This window comes from Theropithecus gelada, chromosome 2 (assembly GCF_003255815.1).
Source record: "Theropithecus gelada isolate Dixy chromosome 2, Tgel_1.0, whole genome shotgun sequence".
In the NCBI taxonomy this organism is placed as follows: domain Eukaryota; kingdom Metazoa; phylum Chordata; class Mammalia; order Primates; family Cercopithecidae; genus Theropithecus; species Theropithecus gelada.
The window spans coordinates 189282971-189306786 of record NC_037669.1 but is presented as its reverse complement, the minus strand read 5'-3'; positions in this window follow the sequence as shown (position 1 = coordinate 189306786).

The following is a 23816-nucleotide window of genomic DNA, read 5'->3' as shown; positions in this document are numbered from 1 at the left end:
AAAAAAAAAAAAAAAAAAAAAAAAAAAAAGATAAACAAATGAGAATAGGGAGCATAATGAGTCTTCCCAATCCCCATCCCCATAGAAAAATGTTTTCTGCCCACATTAAGCTTTTCTCTGTGCACACACAATGATGTGCATGAAATTCTAATGAAGTCAAGTTCAGGACTCCATCTTTCACAACTTGCATATCATTTCTTCCTAGTCTGGACTCCAAGAGCCTGAGGAGAGGAAAGGGAAGAGGAGAGAGAGGAAGAAAGGTCGTTTTCAGACTCTTGCTGCGTGTTGGGTGCTGCTGAGGGCCCACTACAGAGCAGGTTGAGCCCTGAGTGTGAGACAAAGCAGCCCCAAAAGAGGAGCCTGTCATCTCACCGCCCCGTGAAAAGCAGAAGCAGAGATCTCTGTTTGCGGAGACACTGAGTTGTTTCATCACTGCTACTGCTCCACGGTTCCCAATCTGCATAAACCAAGAATTAAAGGAAATTGGATTAAAACTACAGTATAAAGAAAAGTCTTGCATGGAAAGACCTTCCAGCTCTGAGGAGTTATAAGCACTGGACTGCATTTCCGAGCAGAGGGAAAAGAGTGTATGTATGCTGTTTATTTAAACTCCACTTTGGATAAATAACGACCTCTGTGGAAATGTAAACATAGCACCTCTTCCCCATTACAGAATCACGATTTCCAACTCTATGTCATTTCTTCTATCTTCACTGTGTATATGTAATTTTTATGGGACTATTATCCTTGTGATGCTTGCTTTCTAATGTTCTGTTTTTGCTTAACATTTTACATATATTTTCCTATGTAGCAGCACAGTCTAAATATTTGCTATTTTCCAGAGCGACACAGTGATACACTATAATAAGAATAGCTCACACTTACATAGTAATTACTATTTGTCAGGCACTGTTCTAACCACTTTACCCATTTTTACTTATTAAATGTTTTCTCATTAAAGCCCTCTGAGGTGGGTCCCATCTCCCTAGTCTGGCTTCAAAATAAAGCAAATCCTGAAGCAAAAGATTCCATACACTACTTTATTTAAGGTGCAATTCCAGGGAGGCAAGAGTGAAGGAAAAGTAATGTGAGGCAGGGAATGGGGAAGAATCCATTTGAGGTTATGTGATTAATCTAGTTACCAGCAAGTGTGATAGATAGATCCATCTATCTAAGACTGTCTTCCCAGGAGACAATTCTCCAAAAGGCTGCGTAAGCTGCATTTTAGACAGTTCTATAGCGGGAGGGAGGAGGAAGTTTGTCCACCTGTTTCCATCTGCCCCATGGAATATTTTATCCACCCACCACTACCCTGAGACATACAGATAGCGCGCGCGCGCACACACACACACACACACACACACTTCTGGGCTGGTGCATGTCACACCTCTGTAATCAACAGGGAAGCCTCAGGCTAGGTAACAAAGGCAGGCATGAGGACTTGAAGCTAGGTACTCTAGTTTGCCTGCACAACTTCACGAAGTCATTCAGAGCCTACATAAAACCTGGTTGTGGCAGCAATGGCTGGGACATACAAGAGATTCTATATTGCACTGGTTTGGGGGTGAAACACAAAGAGAGTGAGTGCCTCCCTTAAACCACTCAGCTAGTGACTGATGGAGTCACAGTTTGAGTCCAGGAAGCCAGGCTCTTCACAATTTTGTTAAACTAGCCTTTTCATTGGGGAAGATGTGAATTGTTTTCCCTTTTTCACCAAAATGCTCCAGAGCATAATAAAATATCACTGGACAAGAATCGTGGTTTCTGACCTGGCTCAGACCCTTGGAAAATCATTTCTTCATGTGTCTCAATCTGTTTATCTGTTTTTGGAAGAGTTCAGACTACACGATCTTAGAGTTCTCAAATATTGAATAACGCTGTTCTAAAAATCCGAGCAAATAATTGTTTTAAATGTATCAAACTTTAGGATGTAAATCCAGAAACTAGATCACTCAGTCATAGGGTAGGACCCTTTGTATAAGTCATGGTTTAAATGAGCAGATTGCCTTTGAAAACAACCATAGCAATTGAATGCGTTTATGACACCTTCCACAAATGTGAGTGTCTCTTTCTTTGCAGCCTGATCATCACTGGGATTAAACAAAATTCGATAGAAAATATTAATGTTTGATGATTTGATAGCATCTCAGAATGGTCTTTTATTCCATTTCTTTAGTAACTGAGCAAGCCAAACATCTCTCTAAGTGTTTTTCATATGATTTCCTCTTGTGTAAATTAACTTTTAGCAAGTTACTTCTCCTCTCTATGGGATCAACTTTGTTATCCCTAAAATGAAAAGGTAGACTGAGATCTCTACAGCTGTTTTGAGGGTTAAGTGCGACAACCTAGAAGCAGACCCGATAGTGGTCCTACCTCAATTTAGTAACTAGTTAAGTAAGGGCTGTTCTATTTTTAGCATTTCTATGAATTTAAGAACCAGCCAGCAGGCCCCCTGACCAGAGGCTTTTAAGAAATGTTTGGGCCAGGCACGGTGGCTCACACCTGTAATCACAGCACTTTGGGAGGCCAAGGCAGGTAGATCACCTGAGGTCAGGAGTTTGAGACCAGCCTGGTCAACATAGTAAAGCCCCATCTCTATTAAAAATACAAAAAAATTAGCCGGGTATGGTGGTGAATGCCTGTGGTCCCAGCTACTTGGGAGGGTGAGGCAGGAGAATCGCTTGAACCTGGGAGGCAGAGGTTGCAGTGAGCCGAGATTGTGCAACTGTATTCCAGCCTGGGCGACAGAGCAAGACTCTGCCTCAAAAAAAAGAAAAAGAAAAAGAAAAAGAAATGTCTAGTCAACCGGATTCTGTCCTTCTTAGATGGTTCATATTTTAATCATTCCTAAAAGACAGAGAGATGAACTTAAATGACCTGCATGTTTTTTCCCTGATCCTGTCAGTTTATAATATTATTACATGACGAGAAACACATTATCAAATGCCTCTCCCAAGGTGGTGCTTATCTTGGTTGACTAACACTTCTAGTTTTGCTCTAAGGCTGGAGCTTCTGAAACATTTGACGCATTTGTTCCAACTTATGGTGACCTACTTATTCTAAGTTTCAATCTTTTAGCAGATAAAATTAAAAATGGCCAAAGCAATGATGTCATCATTGTCAGTCTTCGGAGATTTAAGAGAAATAGGACAGCGCTCTCAAACACTAGGGCGGAGTTAGGGGGCTGGGAAACTGGGAATTTGCAAACAGATTACCATGTTTCCATTCTGGGACAGAGATTTTTTTAAAGCAGGGACTAATCCTTGGAGAGCACCAGCCTCCTTTTTCTAAGCCTCTTTCTTTATTCCACGGTGTTCCTCTTTATTTTTACTCTCCTGTGAAAATCTGTGTTCAGAACTGGACTAGGAGGCGGGAGAGAGCAGCGCAAGCCCAGTTCTGCCACTTTATAGTTCTGCGAATTTTCATAAGTAACTTCACGTCATTGAGTCTGTTTCCTCATCTGTTTCCGTGATTACTGCTCCTTCCACTGATTGTTCATAGTCTTCACTAATGAGTCTGTAAGATTCTGGAATTAGTAGGAATGCCTTGTTTATGTTTGTGCCCTCCACAAAGGCCCACTATATAATTTGTCATATAAACATGCTCTTTCCTCTTTAGTGTAACAAATTCTAATGAATCTCTCCTTGTTCCTGAACGTGACCACCGTCATTTGATCTTTCTAAGGTTGTTCAGGTGTATTAGTTTCCCAGAGTTGCTGTAACAGATTACTACGAAGTTGGTGGCTTAAAACAATAGAAATGTATTCCCTCACAGTTCTGGAGGCTGTAAGTCTAAAACCAAGGTTTCCAAGGAACCATGCTCTCTCTGAATGTTCTAGGAAATAATCATTCCCTGCCTCTTTCTAGCTACTTAGGATTTCTGGCAATCTTTTGTGTTCCTTCGTTTGTAACTGCATCGCTGCACTCCCTGCCTTTATCCTAACACGGCAATTCTTCCCTTTGTGTGTGTATCTTTCCGTGGCTCCAAATCGCTCTCTTCTTATAAAGGCAATTATTAAATTGGGTCCTAACCTAATCCAGTATGACCTTGTTTTAATTAAATTTGCAAAGACCCTATTTCCAAAAAAGGTCACATTCACAGGTTCCAGGAGGCCAGGAATTTAGGGGGACACTATTCAACCCAGTACACTAGGATATCTCTACACCCTACTTCTCGCATCACATCACCTTGGAGCTGTCTCTTGCCTTCATCGTGAGTAATCCTTCCCTTGGATGGTTTCCCTTCACTGGAGTCGAAATTATTATCCTCATTGTTCTCCTTGACGATAGGCTGTCCCTCCTGTAATCCATGTTTCACAGGAGCCTGCTGTCAGGCTAATCTCATGAAAAAAGGACAGCTTGGATATCTTTACTCCTGTGCTGAAAAACTTTTTCATGGTCCGATTACCTGTTGGACTAAGGACTACTCTTCCTCAGAGGGACCTTCACTGACTTTTCCATGTGATCCCAGCACACCTTTCCAGTCTTACTCTCATGACTCCCCTCCACGCACTCCTCACCTTGTCCTTAACTCCGTGGCCTGTCCTTCTCCTTCTCCAGCGTGCTTTTTCCCTCCATCTGAAAAGCCATTGTTTCTAACACAGCATATATTATTCCCACCTCTCTTGAAAAGCCACCTCCTTTCCAAAGTCTTCCAAGATCCCTACTCCACACCCAGCCAGAATAGTCCCTCCCACTCCAAACTCCCATAATACTTTGCGCTTCACCTGATATTTTTCTTCCGGAAATTGTGATCATGCTATGTCTCTTTTGACTAGAACATGAGCTCTTAAGAGCAGGGACCCTTTCTCACTCCCCAGTTTCTGGTTCTTAGGAGATGTTTGGTACGTATTTCAAAGGGAGCAAGGGACTGAGGGAGGGAGAAAAGAGGGGAGAGAGGGAGGCAGGGGAAGAAGAAAGAAATAATTCTAAAGTAAAGATTTTCAGAAGGTACTTCAAGGGATGTGGAAATATTTTGTATTTTATTAATAGTCAAGCTGATTTAAAAATTAAAATGTTATCTTTACCCCTAATGTTAAATTTTGATATTTATAAAAATAGTTCATTTTTTAATAGTAAGCAACTATTATAATTAGATATTCCAAGTAAAGGTATATTAATAAAGTGTATTTCTGTCTTATAAGTAGAAAGATAAGATTGTGGCTGGGCACAGTGGCTCACACCTGTAACCCTAGGACTTTGGAAGGCTAAGACGGGTGGATCACTTGAGCCCAGGAATTCGAGACCATCCTGGGTAACATGGTGAAACCCTGTCTCGACAAAATATATAAAAATTAGCTGGGCGTGGTGCCCACAACTGTAGTTCCGGCTACTCAGGAGGCTAAGGTGGAAGGGTTAACTGAGCCCAGCAGGTTGCGGCTATAGTGAACCATGATTGTGCCACTGCACTCCAGCCTAGGTGACAGAGTAAGACCATGTCTCAAGAAAAATAAATGAATAATTTTTTTTTAAAAAAAAAGGAAGAAGAAAAGAAAGATAAGATTTCTACTATGGTAAGATTTCTACCTAGAGAAATCTGGGTAAGATTTGACTGCATTTTAAAAAGTATGTAAGCCACCAAAGCAGTGAGGTCACATATTGCTCCTGGCAGATGAAGTATGTGCATTTCCTTTTAGACTCTTCTAATCCCAGAAGACATATGATGCTTGGTATTTTTTAACCTATGGGTGATATTAAAGGAGAGAGATATGTAAAGCCAATAAGCAGAGCAGAAAGGTAATGGACTTCAGAGTTACAAAGACTATGACACCCTGCCATTTATTAAGTGTGTGATTTGGGAGAAATCACTGAACTTCTCAAAACCAGTTTCTTGAGATTAGCTTTAATTTATAAGGTTGTTGAGAGGATTACATAATATCCTTTAAATGACTAACATATGAGACGCTTATTAAATGAATCTACCTCAATTACAAGGGTTAGTTCTGGTGAGAGGTGCCATTTCTTTGACTCCCCTTGGTGAATTACAGCAGTAATTCTAACAGAAGCTGAGAAAGTGGATGAGTAGGGCCTTAACCTCTCAATTGCCCCGAGGGAAAGTTAGCTAATGAAAAGCCACAAGAGTGAATTGTCTGCTGAATGCACTCTTTTGCACAGGTACAAAATTACTTTCATATAGATATCCAGTTTGCTAATTATCTTTTAAAAATCCAAGGAGCATTCTTTCTAAAGTCCTGGTAGCGACCAAGATTGAAGGAAAAGTAACTGATTTCACCCAAGAATCAAGGGACACACATTTGGAACTAAAATAAGTGCCTGAACACATATTGCTTGATATGACTCTGGAATAGATAAAATATTTTCCTGTGTGTGGTCCTTTTTCTCCAAGATTTGGCTTAAAAAATGTTTTTTTGAGAGATGACTAAGAAATAGAAAAATCTGCTCCCGGAACTAAATTGGATTTTTTTACTTATTATTATTATTATTTGAGATGGGGTCTTGCTCTGTTGCCCAGGCTGGAGTGCAGTGGCACGACCTCAGCTCACTGCAAGTTCTACCTCTGGGGTTCATGCCATTCTCCTGCCTCAGCCTCCCGAGTAGCTGGGACTACAGGTGCCCACCACCACGCCAGGCTAATTTTTTGTATTTTTTAGTAGAGACGGAGTTTCAATGTGTTGGCCAGGATGGCCTCAATCTCCTGACCTTGTGATCTGCCCACCTTGGCCTCCCAAAGTGCTGGGATTACAGGTGTGCGCCACCGTGCCCAGCCCCAAATTGGATTTTTAAGAGAAACCCAGTGACAGAATTTTTCTCTTACCAGTTGGGTTTCAAGTCATCTTTTTCTTCTTTCATGAGACTGTTCTTTCCTGGGCACTGGTGGGCACTGGTTTTAAGAGTCAAGAGTACCATAGGAGGATATGCCACACATACCTGCAAGGGGCTCATTCTAGCTTTAACTCATTCCATCTGAAGGATTTTACCCACATAGCTGGCAATATCCACATGCCTATGGATGTACTTTCACTTTTGTGACCCAGAGTTTCAAGGACAGGTATTCATGGTCATATAGGCCTCATCGGGAACACCCCTCCCCTATATGTATCTTTCTAAAATTACGTTATGGGGCCGTTTCTCAGACCTAGCGAGAGGTGAAGCCAGCTGGACTTCCTGGGTTGAGTGGGGACTTGGAGAACTTTTCTGTCTAGCTAGAGGATTGTAAACGTACCAATCAGCACTCTGTAAAATGGACCAGTCAGCACTCTGTAAAATGGACCAATCAGCTCTCTGTAAAATGGACCAGTCAGCACTCTGTAAAATGGACTGATCAGCTCTCTGTCAAATGGATCAATCAGCAAGATGTGGGTGGGGCCAAATAAGGCAATAAAAGCTGACCACCCGAGCCAGCAGGGGCAACCTGTGCCTCCCCTTCCATGCTGTGGGAGCTTTGTTCTTTCACTCTTCACAATAAATCTGGCTGCTGCTCACTCTTTGGGTCTGCACTACTTTTATTACACTCACTGCGAGGGTCTGCAGCTTCATGCCTGAAGTCAGTGAGGCCACGAACCCACCAGGAGGAACAAACAACTCCAGACACACCACCTTTAAGAGCTGTAACACTCACTGCGAAGGTCTGTAGCTTCACTCCTGAAGTCAGGGAGACCAAGAACCCACCGGAAGGAATAAATTCCAGACACACTAGGATCTTTGAATCTTTGTTACTTATATCTCAAAGAACTTAATCCACTGTCTTTTCTCTTCTAAATATTAGCTCTACTTCTTACTCCATCCCTTAAACAAGTATCAAGGCTCAATATTTTTTTTTTTTTTTTTTGAGACGGAGTCTCACTCTGTCTCCCAGGCTGGAGTGCAGTGGCCGGATCTCAGTTCACTGCAAGCTCCGCCTCCCAGGTTTACACCATTCTCCTGCCTCAGTCTCCCGAGTAGCTGGGACTACAGGCGCTGCCACCTCGCCCGGCTAGTTTTTTGTATTTTTTTGTAGAGACGGGGTTTCACCGGGTTATCCAGGATGGTCTCCATCTCCTGACCTCGTGATCCACTCAGGGCTCAATTTTAAGAGTTTTACCACCAATCAGAATAAAGAAGAGACATTATTACCAAAGATAAATTGTATGGAAAAGATGGAAAGTCTCTAGCATCTTACAAAGTAACTACAGCCAGTGCCCAGAGCTAAAGTTTCCACTGGCATTAGGGGTGTCTCAGATAAAAGTTTGAAAAGCAGCACTTTCCACAATAATTTATTCAGTGATACTTGGAATTTTCAGTGATGTTGGGAATAATTGGCTATAACTCAGAAATGGATATATTTCAAACTGACTCATACTAGATTCTGAGAGCAAGGGGAAGAGTGATTGGTTCACTTTTTAAATTCTCCCAAGAGTATCAGTTCCTTCGGAGTCCTTCAATTTTTCACACCATATCAATCTTTCTCTGTTTTCTCTTTCACAGCACTTGATCATATAGATCTATTCAGCTTCTTTGCTTATTTTCCAATTGCCCAGACCCTAAGAGTTGAAAAAACATACAAGAATCTACACCATTTCCTGTATGTCTCCAGATGAATCTCTCCGCTCTTTGTCCTATGAACAAGGCTAAGATGGTATTTCTTAGAAGTCTGAGGGGAGAAGCTGAGCTGGTGAAAACAAAATGTCTGTTAAAACTTGGCAGGGCAGACTAAAAAATAATCTGAAAAACACTCACATATTATTAAATTCTGTTTCATTTACATTTGGATTAAATTCTTATCCATGTCATCAGGAACTTGTTATGTGCCTCTCTCAATCTCATTTCTCTCATGTGTAGACTATAGATATTTGGAGGCCTAGGCGGGTGGATCATGAGGTCAGGAGATCGAGACCATCCTGGCTAACATGGTGAAACCCCATCTCCACTAAAAATACAAAAAGTTAGCTGGGCGTGGTGATATGCACCTGTAGTCCCAGCTACTCAGGAGGCTGAGGCAAGAGAATTGCTTGAACCCGGGAGGCGGAGGTTACAGTGAGCCGAGATTGTGCCACTGCACTTCAGTCTGAGCGACAGAGTAAGACTCCATCTCAAAAACAAACAAACACACGAAAAGACTCTAGTTCCCATAGGTTTAACACAAGAAAAGTTTACATCTGAATCATCTGGGAATGCAGTTAGGATGATTCTTGTTGGGTGATATTTCATGCAGTTATTCAGGGAACCAAGAACTCTATCTTGTGGCCCACTCCTCCTGCAGGATCCAAGGAATCCTCCCCATTCACTTAAAGACATACAGAGGGGCTGTGGTGAAGACACACCCACTCCACTATTCCACCCAAAGTGACTGACTCACATCATTTCCTCTCTCTTTCCATTGGCAAGAATTCGCCATGTGACTTCCACCCCAGATGCAGGGGAGCAGGAGCATTAAATATGCCCTAGTTGGATATCACTTTCTAGCAACAACCTACACTATGAAGGAGTCTTTGGTGGTCAGCTATCTATCTCTGCTACTGTGTTAAGCTGTTCTTCCACTGTGTTGCGTTGCTATAAAGGAGTACCTGAGACGGGGTAATTTTTAAAGGAAAGAGGTTTAATTGGATTATCATTCTGCAGGCTATATAAGAAGCATGGTGCCTGGCATCTGCTCAGCTTCTGATCAGGCCTCTGGAAGCCTCAGGCACATCACAGGCCAAAGCAAGAGCAAGAGAGAGAGTGGAAGAGAGGTGCCACACTTTACAACCAGATCTCACGAGAACTCTCTCACTATTGTGAGGACAGCACCAAGCCACGAGGGATCCAACCCCATGGCCCAAACAGCTCTCACCAGAGCTCACCTCCAACAATGGGAATTATAATTCAACATAAGATTTGGGCAGGGACAAATATCCAAACGATATCAGCTACACCTTCTTTTTTAGAAAACATTTTATTTTTAATTCTTATGAGTATACAACAGCTATGTACATTTATGGGGTACATGTGATATTTGGATACAGGTAAAATCCCAGTAACTGGGGTATCCATCACCTCAAGCATTTATCATTTCTCTGTGTTAGAAACATTCCAGTTCCACTCTTTCAGTTATTTTAAAATATACTGTGCAATCCCAGCTACTGTGAGACTGAGGCAGGAAAATTGCTCGAGGCCAGGGGTTCAAAATCAGCCTGGGCAACATACAGAGACTGTGTCTCTACATAAAATTTAAAAATTAGCCAGGAGTGGTGACATGTGCCTGTACCCCTAGCTAGTTGGGAGGCTGAGGTGGGAGGATTGCTTGAGCCCAGGAGTTCGAGACCAGCCTGGGCAATGTAGCTAGACCCTGTCTCAAATATATATGTGTATATATATGTACACACACACACACAAACACACAATTATTGTTAATTTAAAATTAAAGGGTCCTAACTGTAGTCACCCAATTGTGCTACTGAATAGTAGGTCTTTTTATTTATTTATTCATTTTTTCTGAATGCATTTTTGTACTCATTAACCATTCTCACTTTATCATCCCCCCCACTTTCTGATTTCAGTTATGAACAGAAGGATTTATAACTAACTTCTCAGAACCTATTCTGTTTGCTTGTAGAGAAATAGAGAAACTTCTGTTGTAGATACTCAAAAATAGGAGCCATGACTATGTATAGTATATGTATATAGACTATGTATAGAGCATTGCGTGTCTATACAATGAATGCATAAATACAATTTTAAAATAAATATACTACTTTTTTTTTAAAGAGATTTTCTATCTTAGATTGTAAATGTATTAACGTCAAATTTAGGTAATGCACTTGTGTGTGTGTGTGTGTGTGTGTGCGCGTGTGTGTGTGTTGGCCCAGTATCTCTTCTTTTAAGAAACTACTCCATACTCCTTCTGTAAATATCTTGGTTTATGTGGTTAAAGAAGGTGAAGGAAGGACTGACACGGGTCACCTCCTTACCTCAGCAGTTGCATATGACCTGGTCCTGGCCGATCAAATGGCTTCACCTTACTAGCCACAGTGGGTTTTTCAGGGATGGAAACCTAAGCTGGGCCCATCAGAACTCCTTATGGTGCCTTTTCCAAAGACTCTTACTCTGAGCCCATAACCTCTAAACCCCATGTAAACGGAGTTGTCTGTGGGCATCTTACTGCTGCATGGAAATGGCCTAATAATGGAGCCAGAGAGCTGATGGACATTATTTGAATGCCTGAGCAGTCATGAGCAAAGCCCACTACAGGAGCTTTCTAGTTACGTGAGTCTGTTCATTTCTCCACTTACAATTTGTTTTTTGGCTTAATTTGATTTGAATTACTTCTGATAATAAAAGCTTCAAATTAAAGGGCCCTAACTATGACACCGGATTTGGATTTTCCATCTTTTCATCATGGTTACCGTTCTGCTCTAAAACCTTTAATAAATCCGGCTGCGGTGGCTCACACCTGTAATCCCAGCATGCTGGGAGGCCAACGCCGGTGCAGATGGCTTGAGACCAAAAGTTTAAGAACAGCCTGAGCAACATGGCAAAACCCCATCTCCACAAAAAGTAAAACACTGGGCCAGGCGCAGTGACTCATGCCCGTAATCCCAGGACTTTGGGAGCCCTCAGCAGGCGGATCACTTAAGGCCAGGAGTTCGAGACCACCCTGGCCAACATGGTGAAACCCTGTCTCTACTAAAAATACAAAAATTAGCCAGGTGTAGTGACTCGTGCCTGTTGTCCCAGCAACAGGGAGACTAAAGCATGAGAAGCACTTGAACCCAGGATGCTGAGGTGGAGATTGCAGTGAGCCAAGATCATGGCACTGTGCTCCAGCCTGGGTGATAGAGTGAGATTCTGTCTCAAAAAAAAAAAAAAAAAAAAAAAACACCAGGGCATCATGGTGCGTGCCAGTAGTACCAGCTACTCACGTAACTAAGGCAGGAGAATCACCTGAGCCCAGGGAGGTGGAGGCTGCAGTCAGCTGTGAGTATGCCACTGCACTCCAGCCTGGCTGACAGGGTGAGACGGTTTCTTAAAAGTAAGTAAGTAAATAAATAAAACTTTTAATTAGCTTATTAATTGCCTATAAAGCCAAATTAAAGCTCCTCTGCTTCACTTTCAGAGCCTTCCACAATAAGGGTTCACTTTTCTTAATCCAAGAACATAAACCTTAGAATGTCCAAACACTTATTTCTTACTCTGACATCTGGTTTCAGTCCATTTCTGTCTTAACCTGTTTCAACTTATAAAATTCCACATATGTTAGGACAGTTCCCATGGAAATTATTACTGCTTTGAGGGTAGGGACCATGTCTTTCAGACCATGTGCCTGTAGCCCTAGCCAATCAGGACAGGAGGCTGAGATGGGAGGATTGCTTGAGCCCAGGAGTTGGAGACCAGCCTGTGCAATATAGCTAGAACCTGTATCAAAAAAAAAAGTATATATATATACACACACACACACACACACACACAGAATAAATTATTTTTAATTTATTGTTAATTGTAATGGTGTTCAACTACCATCCACTTCTCTACCCCTTGTAGCAGGTCAATCTTAGCATGCTATAGAAACCATAAAACACTCTGGAAATTCTTGTTGAATTACATTCCCACAGTGATATTTCTTTGAGAAGTAGACTTTAATTTTGAACAGGCTACTTTTTTTTTTTTTTTTTTTTTTTTTGTCTGAGAGAGGAAAACTAAGTAGACAATTTGGGGAGTAAATTTACAGCTTGCAAAAGGTGCTGAGTTGACCAAAGCCTTCTTGGAGGCCAGCATTAAGGTCACCTTTTCTTTTATTTCATTTTCAACACAGTTATTGCTCAGGTACCAACTCAGAGAGTGTTTCTCAATAATTGACCAAAGTGGTAATCTCTTTGAGATGTGAAAAAGAAATCAAGCACTTCACAGATCAGCCATCCGGAAGCTGTCGAATATCTGTTCTTCCTTATTCCTGGCACACTATAGTCTATGGCATTTGTTGAAAGAATAAATAATATCTCCCTTCCCTTGGGCCTTTTTCCTCCACCTCCAGGCCTCATCAATTCCAGAAATATTAGGAAGACATAAAATTGACATGCATCAGTTCCTCATACCTTTTTTTTTTTTTTTTTTTTTTGTGAGATGGAGTCTCGTTCTATCACCCAGGCTAGAGTGCAATGGCGTGATCTCGGTTCACTGCAACCCCTGCCTTCCAGGTTCAAGTGATTCTCCTGCCTCAGTCTCCTGAATAACTGGGATTATAGGCGCCCACACCTTTGCCTGGCTAATTTTTATGTTTTTAGTAGAGACAGGGTTTCACCATGTTGGCTAGCTGGTCTCGAACTCCTGGCCTCAGGTGATTTGCCTGCCTCAGCCTCCCAAAGTGCTTCGATTACAGGACAGAGCCACCATGCCCAGCCATCTTTACAACGTTTTTATTTATTTATTTATTTATTTATTTATTTATTTATTTATTGAGACGGAGTCTTGCTCTGTCACCCAGGCTAAAGTGCAGTGGCGCGATCTCCACTCACTGCAAGTTCCGCCTCCCGGGTTCATGCCATTCTCCTGCCTCAGCCTCCCGAGTAGCTGGCACTACAGGCGCCCACCACCATGCCCAGCTAATTTTTTGCATTTTTTAGTAGAGACAAGGTTTCACCGTGTTAGCCAGGATGGTCTCAATCTCCTGACTTCGTGATCTGCCTGCCTCAGCCTCCCAAAGTGCTGGGATTACAGGCGTGAGCCACTGCGCCCGGCCCTTTACAGCATTTTTATAGTTTTTATTCACGTTCCATCTTTTCATTTGCCCTCCACGATAACTTTGTAGCTAGGAGGAAATAATAATGTCCATTTTGCGGAGAAGGAAAACTAACGCTCAGAGAAGCAAGGGTACCTAAAGATCATATAGCTGGCAGAGGACAAATCCAAGGTGTTAGGCCTCCTAACACGGCCATACGCCTTTTCCCATGGTACCCTACCCACGTGCTCTGGGAAGTGACCAGAAAGCAGCACATGCAGTGTAGTGGTCAAGACCATAGACTTAGATTCAAGTAGACATTGGTGAAAGTCCTGGTTTGTTGCTTACTATGTAGCCTTGGACAGATTACATAATCCATTAAAGTCTCAGTTTCCTACTCTGAAAATGAAATGATGCTACAAATTCTAAGGAAATTGTGAAGATTGATTGACACTGAGACTGAGATGTCTTAAGTGCTCAACAAATACTAGCTATTAAAGATGAAGTTGTTGAGGGAATGGGGATCTACCCAGGTACAGGGGGTAGTTACCACAGGTCTAAAAACCGGACCTGACATCTCCATTTAGACTACATAGGTCTTGTCTATGTGATATACTATGAAAGACCCACTGTGGGAAATACTTACTCTTTGAACATAAGAAGAAAGAGCTGGAGGCCGGGAGCGGTAGCTCACACCTGTAATCCCAGCATTTTGGGAGGCGGAAGCAGGCAGATCACCTGAGGTCAGAAGTTCAAGACCAGGCTGGCCAACGTGGTGAAATACCGTCTCTACTAAAAATAGAAAAATTAGTCGGTGTGATGGCGCACACCTGTAATCCTAGCTACTTGGGAGGCAGAGACAGGAGAATTGCTTGAACCAGGAAGGCGGAGGTTGCAGTGAGCTGAGATCGTGCCATGGCACTCCAGCCTGAGCAACAGAGAGAGACTCCACCTCAACAAACAAAACAAAATAAAACAAAAACGAAGAAGAGAGAACTGGCATTCAGCCCTCACCTCCATAGGAGCCCCCAGAGTTTACCATTGAAATGAACTGAGTCATTGTCTTTGGATAAATACATGAGGTGAGCTGTCTAAGTAAACTCAGACTAAGCTCTCCCAAGGAGGGCAACTGCAGCATTAGAATTCTGGAGTGGAGGAGTTGGATCTCCACCAATCACATGCCACTTGAAATTTCCTATTCTTGAAGAAACTTCTTGTTAAAGTACTTGTTGCACTCTTCCCACGTGACACCACGCTCTCCTTTAACAATCAGGAGACACCTGGAGCTTTTCCTGCTACAGTTTCTGGTAGGATTAAGCCCTGGAAGACACAGACGCTCAACCTGCTGACCACACCCCACACATTCCACTGCTGGCCTCCCAGGAGCCTTGCCAATCTGGAAATGACTTTTGACTTTTCACATTCTTCAAAATCTAATCCTGAGCTAACAAAGCTTCTTCTTTTCTACTGCCTCAGATTTGCCTTAGGTACTTTTTTAAGGCCCCGCCTCTGCCTTGATTGTTTCTGAGGATACTTTTTTTTTTTTTTTCCAGACAGAGTCTCACTCTTGTAGCTCAGGCTGGAGTGCAATGGTGCGGTTTCAGCTCACTGCAGCCTCCACCTCCCGGGTTCAAGCAATTCTCCTGCCTCAGCCTCCTAAGTAGCTGGGATTACAGACGCCCACGACCACACGCAGCTAATTTTTTGTATTTTTAGTAGAGATGGGGTTTGACCATGTTGGCCAGGCTGGTCTCAAACTCCTGACCTCAGGTGATCTGCCCTCCCCGGCTTCTCAACGTGCTGAGATTAGAGGCATGAGCCACTGTGCCCGGCCAGATGCTACTTTTTTAAGGGGAGACTCTGCTCCCTGTCCAATGGGATATGATCTTGTCCTCAGACTAGAGTGAAACATGATAAACTAAATCTTCTTATAACAGATCGACACCTACCCTGGGAGGGGAAGTTTTTCTTAACGAAGGTCATTAGCTAGTTGGCATGATTACCATTTATCCATGCTCCTTATCTATCTCTCTACACCTGCCCTTCTGAGACACACAAAGACATCCTCCTAGACACACTCCTCCTACCCAGGTGTTATTGATGTGCTGCAGAGGGTAACCTCTGCCCTCCAGAATGTGATTCAACAGTCTGTGAATCTGTGGTTTGCGTGTCCCACAGGATTATTATGGGGATGAACATTAAAATGAGATCATATACAATAAATCTAATGCATTATGCATATGTAAGGTAATATTATGATTCTAAGCCTCTAGACATTTTCCATCTTTGGAAAATAATAGAAGAATGTCACCACAAGACAAATGTTCTGCTGTTCACTGAGGAAGTTGAACTCTGACACTTCTTGAGCGTTCCACACATCTGTTAACATCCATTTCTCGATGATGTCCATTTATTTAATACCTCTGATCAATAACCTCATTTCTCCCCAGTCTCTCTTTTACTAGCCTCTTTGGTAGATTCAATTAAAGTAATGCACTTTATGGGGATATGAAACCAGGCACTTGATTATGTCACTTCCTGGTGCAGGTTCTCAGCTTCCCTTTTATAAAGCAGAAATTAGGACGGGGAGGGGGAAGAAAGGGTACAACTTGCTTCTGCTCAATTCACAGTGGCATGAAGCTGAATAAAGACTGGTCCAGAAAGTGTCTGGAATCCTATAATTCCTATAATTATCTTATTTTTAAAAAATGTTACATTAGCCTCAAAACCAGTCACATTCTTTTGAATGCCATAAAACCATTAATTTTCAGAACAAAACCATGGCTAGTTAATTCATCAGTAGAAAACATGAATTCCTATGTGGGCAAAAAGATGACTGAGTTTAATGCAGGGATGGGAGAGGCTGGTGGTGGAATAAGTAAGGCACACATCATGTTTTCTTAATAGTAGCGTGCTAAACCAACAATTCTTCGAAATGTGGGAGCGGCTTGGAGCATGGAAAGAAGACGCCTGAGAGGAATTGTAATAAAATGAATTTATAAGGCACAAAACTGAAATAATAAGAGTCGTAGATTAATTTTACTTTCTTGAGAACCTTGTGACTCCTATATTTTCTCTATGCACCCCTGACCACAGTAATTTATGTATCATGCCCCCCCCCCAAAAATAAAACACCAAACAACAAAAACAAAAATCAAAAACTACCTTTGACTGAGTGGTAAAAGCAGTAAGGTTTGCATTTTGTGATACATAAATCCCTGAACATACTATTTGGTGCATTGATACCTATACGTTCATTAAAAGTTAGGGCCTAATACATTTCTTCCATTTATTGAAGAAATAGCGGCGTTTTCAAAGACAGTTAAACTGAAAAACAGAGATGAAGCATTCTTATTTCTCAAGGATGGCAAACTTGTTTTGAAGAGTCAGCAGTATCTAGCTTCCAAAAGGAAATGGCATCGACTTGTATGTGTCGTGCCCTCAGGGTTTTCTGTGTGATTCTGGAGGAATCTCTGGATCTCTCGGTTTCATCTGCAAGTGTGCTAATAGCTTTGGAATGAGTACTTGAACAAGCATGGGGTAATCACTGGCTAAATAAAAGCGGTTCTGATGAATGCTCTATATTACCAGCCAAACTGAACCACTCAATGTTTCTATAAACATCACACATTTTCCTGACTCCACACTTTTTCTGATGCCGTTTCTCTCACTAGGAATGCCACCACGGTCCTGTCTTGTTCTTATTTTACCTGTTCTCCAAGGATAAGGTCAACTGCCTTTTGTGTTTTCAGCTTTTCCGCTTCTTTACCTGGAAGTACTATTCCTTCTTCCAAACCTGCAAAGACAGCTCTTGTTCTCTATCTCTTATAGATTTGTTGAATAACATTTTTAATGTCTTTAATTAAATGACTTATGCCCTTCCTGTAGAGGGCAGGGATTGCGTGTGATTTATCTCAGAACTTGGCATGTGATAAGCACTTAATAAATATTTATCGGGTAGATGGCGTGCCAGTTAGTTTTATGTGTCAACTTGGCTAGGCTCTAGTACACAGTCATTTAATCAAACACTAATCTAGGTGTTCCTGTGAATGTATTTTATAGATATGGTTAACCTCTACAACCAGTTGACTTTAAGTAAAGGAGATTACCCTAGATATTGTGGATGAGACTTATCCAATCCGTTGAAATTCCTTAAAAACAATAACTGAAGTTTGTAGAAGCAATTCTGCAACATCAACTCCTGGGAGCCTGCCCTGTAGTTTTCAGACTTGCCTGCCCTACGGATTTTGAACTCGTCTGTCCTCACAACTGCATAAAGTAGTTTTAAAAATAAATCTTTAGGGCTCCAGTAGGACGAAAATGTTTGCTTTGTTCACCGCTGTATCCTCACTGTCAAGAACAGCGCCTGACACATAACAGGGATTCAATAAATATTTTTTCAATGAATGAAGACATAAAAAGACAACTTTATGAAAAATGCCATATTAACTAGGTTATGAACATTTACTAGGCTATTTACTAGGTTTTTGCTAAATTCGGCTATTTATAGTTTTGCAGTATATAGCTATGGACTGCAAACATATAGCTATGGACTGCAACATGTAGCCATTTATTGAGAATTGATGCACAGGCCCTCACATTCTTTGGCTTTTGTGCTGACATGTGTGGAAAAAAATTCCAGTCCTGCCATTCTGTGTGTTCCCATAGGCAAGTCACTTCTGTTCTCTTTACCTTATCTTGTTCAACTGTATTATTAAGATTTTGATGTGATGATAGAATTGGAAACTCCTTTCCACCCTTCTTTAAGATCTGTGATTTTTATGCATGGCTATATCCTTAATTTTGCATATAATTTTGTCATCAGAAATACCTGAATGTTATTTATTGCCTGAAGATTGTTATGTCTTTTTATTACTATCACTAATTACTATCTGAAATTTATAAAGTTGCTCTTCTCTAAAATACGTAAAGAAAACTGCAGCCCAGATTCCTAGGACCAGATTTCTTCCATATCTTGATTGTGAAGAAATACAGACTCCTTAATGCTTTTTTGCCAAAACCACAATTTCTTGTGTCAACTGTTTTGTAAGCCTGGTTATAAAGTGCTATACCTATATTGATCTCACACCTGGGCTTTAGAACATCATCCTTGGCTTCTAATTTTAGGGCCAGAAAACCATTTTATAACTGTTTTGCAACCTCTTGTAAATACATCCTGGGGTACTTTCTTGCGGTACCTTCTGTTCTGCTCACCCTGCAGGGAGAGGGATTTCTGGAGTCTGACAAACCTGCTGGGCCCTGGCGGGGCCCTAAGAACCCAGAGGCCAGGTAGCCATGCCCTAGGGCCAAGCTGCTGAGTGAATTTCATCAGCAGGCATTGCTTCATACCCCACCAGCAGAGAATAAGAGGCCATTAGCCAAGATGTGTCAAGGAGGGGGTCTTAATGCACTTATAGATTCTCTTCTCTTTTGATTTCAGGCTAATTCTTTTAGAGCAAAGATCCTTAGAAAAAAATTAGAACATTCAACTATGGAATGTCCAGCTGTGCAAGGATAGACTGGGGGAAATAAGCAAACACATTGTGTTAAGAATTTGTAGGGAGCACAAGACTGCTTTATTTGTCTTCTCATGTTAGAGCTGTAGCCTCAGAATGTCACGCCTGGATGACACCTTATTTATTCATTTATACAAGAGGAAGAGGAGATTCAGAGAAAAGGAGAGGATTTTTCTCTGATCATGAAACTAATGGCCGAAGCTGAACCAGAACAGAATCTTCTGACTTTCGGCTTTTGTCTGAATTTATTTATTTACAATGTATATCTGATATATTCCTATCTAGCCCCCTTTAAAAAATTTAAGGCAGGCTGGCACAGTGCCTCACACCTGTAATCCCAGCACGTCGGGAGGCCGAGGCGGACGGATCACTTGAGGTCAGGAGTTCGAGACCAAACTGGCCAACATGGCGAAACCACTTCTCTACTAAAAATACAGAAATTAGCTGGGCATGGTGGTGTGTGCCTGTAGTCCCAGCTACTCGGGAGGCTGAGGCACAGGAATTGCTTGAACCTGGGAGGCAGAGGTTGCAGTGAGCCAAGATCGCACCACTGCACTCTGGCCTGGGTGACAGAGCGAGACTCTGCCTCAAAAATAATAATAATAATAAGGCAAATCTTAATAAAATGTATGTACTCATATCCCCAAGATAGTTTAAATAGACAAGAATAATCACAAATTAAACAGAATAAGGGAGCTGTGTTCTCGTTTAGTCTTTCTTCCTTTTTTCCTCTCATTTTTTTCTATTAGACTATATAGAAACTTGGAGAACATAAGGGGTGTGAGGGTATTTTTTTCTGCTGCTTAGAAAGTACTAACAGAATAAGCAGAATTAGAAGTCATGGTCCAGGAAGTATATTTATGGCTGTGTGTGTGATAATACTGTCAGAGCTGAAGGAACATCAGAATTTTCCTCAAATCCTCTCTCTCTCTCTCTCTCTCTCTTTCTCTCTCTCTCTCTCTCTCTCTCTCCTCTCTCCAGGTTTTACACTTGGAATTTAAAATTAGCTTTGGACCACAACTGAACACACCAGGTCTCGGATCAGGGGAAACAGCTCCTGCCATTCTTGTACTGCACTGAGCGTGGTTGGAAGAGAAAAAAAACGAAAGCCAAGTTTTTCAATAAACTTCTTACAGTGTAGGGTTTAGAGAGGTTTTGGTTTTGTTTTTGTTTCTGTTTTTCTGAGACGGAGTCTCCCTCTGTTGCCCCGGGTGGAGTGCAGTGGCACAATCTGGGCTCACTCCAACCTTGGCCTCCCGGGTGCAAGCGATTCTGGTACTTCAGCCTCCTGACTAGCTGGGACTACAGGCGCCCGCCACCGCGCTCGGCTAATTTTTGTATTTTTAGTGGAGACGGGGTTTCACCGTGTTAGCCAGGATGGTCTCGATCTCCTGACTTTGTGATCCGCTGGCCTTGGCCTCCCAAAATGCTGGGATTACAGGCGTGGGCCACCGCGCCCAGCTTTTTTTTTTTTTTTGACAAGATCTAGAAAACAAAACAGGCATTATAGCAATTCCTTTGTCAATGGTATAGACTTGCTCAGAGAACTGCCTTCTATCATTAAACAATGAGCATGTAAATTAATATGTTAAAGGAAGACCCTTTCTTTTTACTGAGAACTTCTCCAAATATAAGTTTGGGTTGCACGGTGTGTATCTGATGTCTGTGGCATGTTTCTGTACCGCAGAACTTCTTTGTATCGGGTGGAATGAAATAACCTGCTAGAATTGCACAGTAAGAAAGCCAGAAACGGCCGGGCACGTGCCTCACGCCTGGAATCCCAGCACTTTGGGAGGCCGAGGCAGGGGGATCACAAGGTCAGGAGATCGAGACCATCCTGGCTAACACAGTGAAACCCCATCTCTGCTAAAAATACAAAAAACTAGCCGGGCGTGGTGGCGGCGCCTGTAGTCCCAGCTACTCCGGAGGCTGAGGCAGGAGAATGGCGGGAACCCGGGAGGCAGAGCTTGCAGTGAGCCGAGATGGCGCCGCTGCACTCCAGCCTGGGCGACAGAACGAGATTCTGTCTCAAAAAACAAAACAAAACAAAATAAAAACAACAACAAAAAGCCAGAAACAAGGAAATAAGTATTTTTAAGCCTAGAAAAAAAAAATACACAATCCTTGATCTTCGTTGGGCCTTACATGAAAATAGATCTTAAATGCCTTGTGTTTAGTGCAGAACATAGCTCTGTCATGCAGTGTATCCTTGTAGGAAGCTAGTTTCGGTTTTCCTGTTAACTGAAAATGGATCATAGAATCAGAGCTTCTTAGAGCTGAAAGACATTTCAGAGGTCATAGTCTAAGCTCTTTACTAACTTAGGAACCTCCTCTAGCATAATCCTGATGGATGGATAACACAGCCCTGAACACCTTCTGTGGTGGGGAGTTTATTCATTCATAAAGCAGCCTATTCTGTGAAGAGTGGTTCTCATTGTGAGAAAATGCTTCCACATCCTCAGCCAAAGTTTCTATGTCTGTAGCTGCCACCAGTCCCTCCTGGTTCCACCCTCTGGAGCCACATAGGAAAAAAAAAACTAAATTAATTTCTTTTTAATTAACTAATTGAGCACAGCAAAGCGAGCCAAACAGCTCCACTTTTCCCACGACAAAGGATTATGGTCTATCCTTGGCACTTGATCTAGTACCCAGGGTATATGTAAAGTAGGATATGGATTGGTGTGGAGAACCAAGAACAGGGCCTTTTGGCAAGTTCAAGGGTCAGAACAAAACGTAACAGTATCAAGGGATTGGTTGGTTATGAGCGACCCACCTTTTCACCAGAACAGCTGATGGGGTTAAGGCTGTCGTAATACACAAAGAGGATTTTTAGAGTTATTTAAAATTACCTGCAATTATTACTATGCCCTTTCTTACCCGATGTGTAGAGTTTAAGTCAAATGGGTTTTCCCAAAAGAGAGAAGGATTGAAAATATGAACTTAATTTTTAAAGTTATTTTGTCATAAATTTTATTGAGCAAAAGTCTTTGTTTACAATAAAGAAATTTGAGTCGGCCGGGCGCGGTGGCTCAAGCCTGTAATCCCAGCACTTTGGGAGGCCGAGACGGGTGGATCACGAGGTCAGGAGATCGAGACCATCCTGGCTAACACGGTGAAACCCCCTCTCTACTAAAAAATACAAAAAACTAGCCGGGCGAGGTGGCGAGCGCCTGTAGTCCCAGCTACTCGGGAGGCTGAGGCAGGAGAATGGCGTGAACCCGGGAGGCGGAGCTTGCAGTGAGCTGAGATCCGGCCACTGCACTCCAGCCTGGGCGACAGAGCGAGACTCCGTCTCAAAAAAAAAAAAAAAAAAAGAAATTTGAGTCAAAATTTGGAATCAGATTGTGTATGTGAAATGCTGATAAACTGTACCCATTCTCTAAAATGTGAGAGATTATTGGTGTTTTTCTGTATACTCAATGGTTGCTAACAACAGACTCAGTGAAGTTTCACGGAAAGAACTTGGATCATAAATCAGAAGACTCAAATCTGAGGTCTGAGCCTGCCACCTTGTTCATGCATTTATTTTTTAATCAAACATTTACTGAATATCTACTATGTTCTACACATCCAGTAAGAGGTACTGGTGATACATCTGTGATCAAGAGAGACAATGTTGCATACATGTTTGTGAGGGAAACAGATAAGTTATCAGGCAGATACAAGGAAGTGTGAGAATGAACAGTGACATAAGTGCAAAGGGAAGGAGAGTCTACAAAGGAGTTTACCTGACCTAGACCTGGGTGTGTGGGGGTGTAGGAGATCCAGAAAAAAAGCTGTTTTCAAGGAAATGACATCTAAATAGAGAGCTGAAGGATGACAATTAGCCACAAACTTCACTCTCTCTCTGAGCTTTAGTTTCTTATTTCCAAAATGCAAACAATAATAATAGTCCTCACTAACCTGCTTCAGTAGGAGGTTGTGAGGAACTGATAAATGAATTTTATGATGAGTGCTTTGTTGAACTGTAAAGTGCTCTATTATCATAAGGAATCGTTAATAATTGCTATCAGATATTGTTATTTCCATCCCTAGAGTTCATTTCCTTCTTTTCACATGCACAGATTTTGCTTCCCTGAGTATAGCAGGAGCAGAGAATAAAATGAGAGACTGGATGGAGAGATTGATATTGCTGTACTTTTCTCCAGAGCTAGATCACTCACGCCCTCAAGGTTATTAGGGTACAGGGTTGGGGAAGAGAGAGAGAGCAGAGAATAAAATGAGAGACTGGGTGGAGAGATTTATATTCCTGTACTTTTCTCTATAGCTAGATCACTCACACCCCCAAGGTTATTAGGATACAGGGTTGAGGGAGAAGCTGGGACTAGGCCCTCTGAACCACGTGAACACATCAGAGCAGGTGGGCTTCACGTGGGGCTCACTTTATTGGGACTGAATAGTCTGAATAGAGAGGGTTATTTATACTATTCTGGGGACCTCACTAATATTTCATCCGCCCAAGGCTGGGCACGGTGGCTCATGCCTGTAATCCCAGCACTTTGGGAGGCCGAGGTGGGCAGATCACAAGGTCAGGAATTCAAGACCAGTCTGGCCAACATGATGAATCCCCGTGTCTACTAAAAATACCAAAAGTAGCCAGGTGTGGTGGCATGTGCCTGTAATCCCAGCTACTCCAGAGGCTGAGGCAGGAGAATTGCTTGAATCAGGACC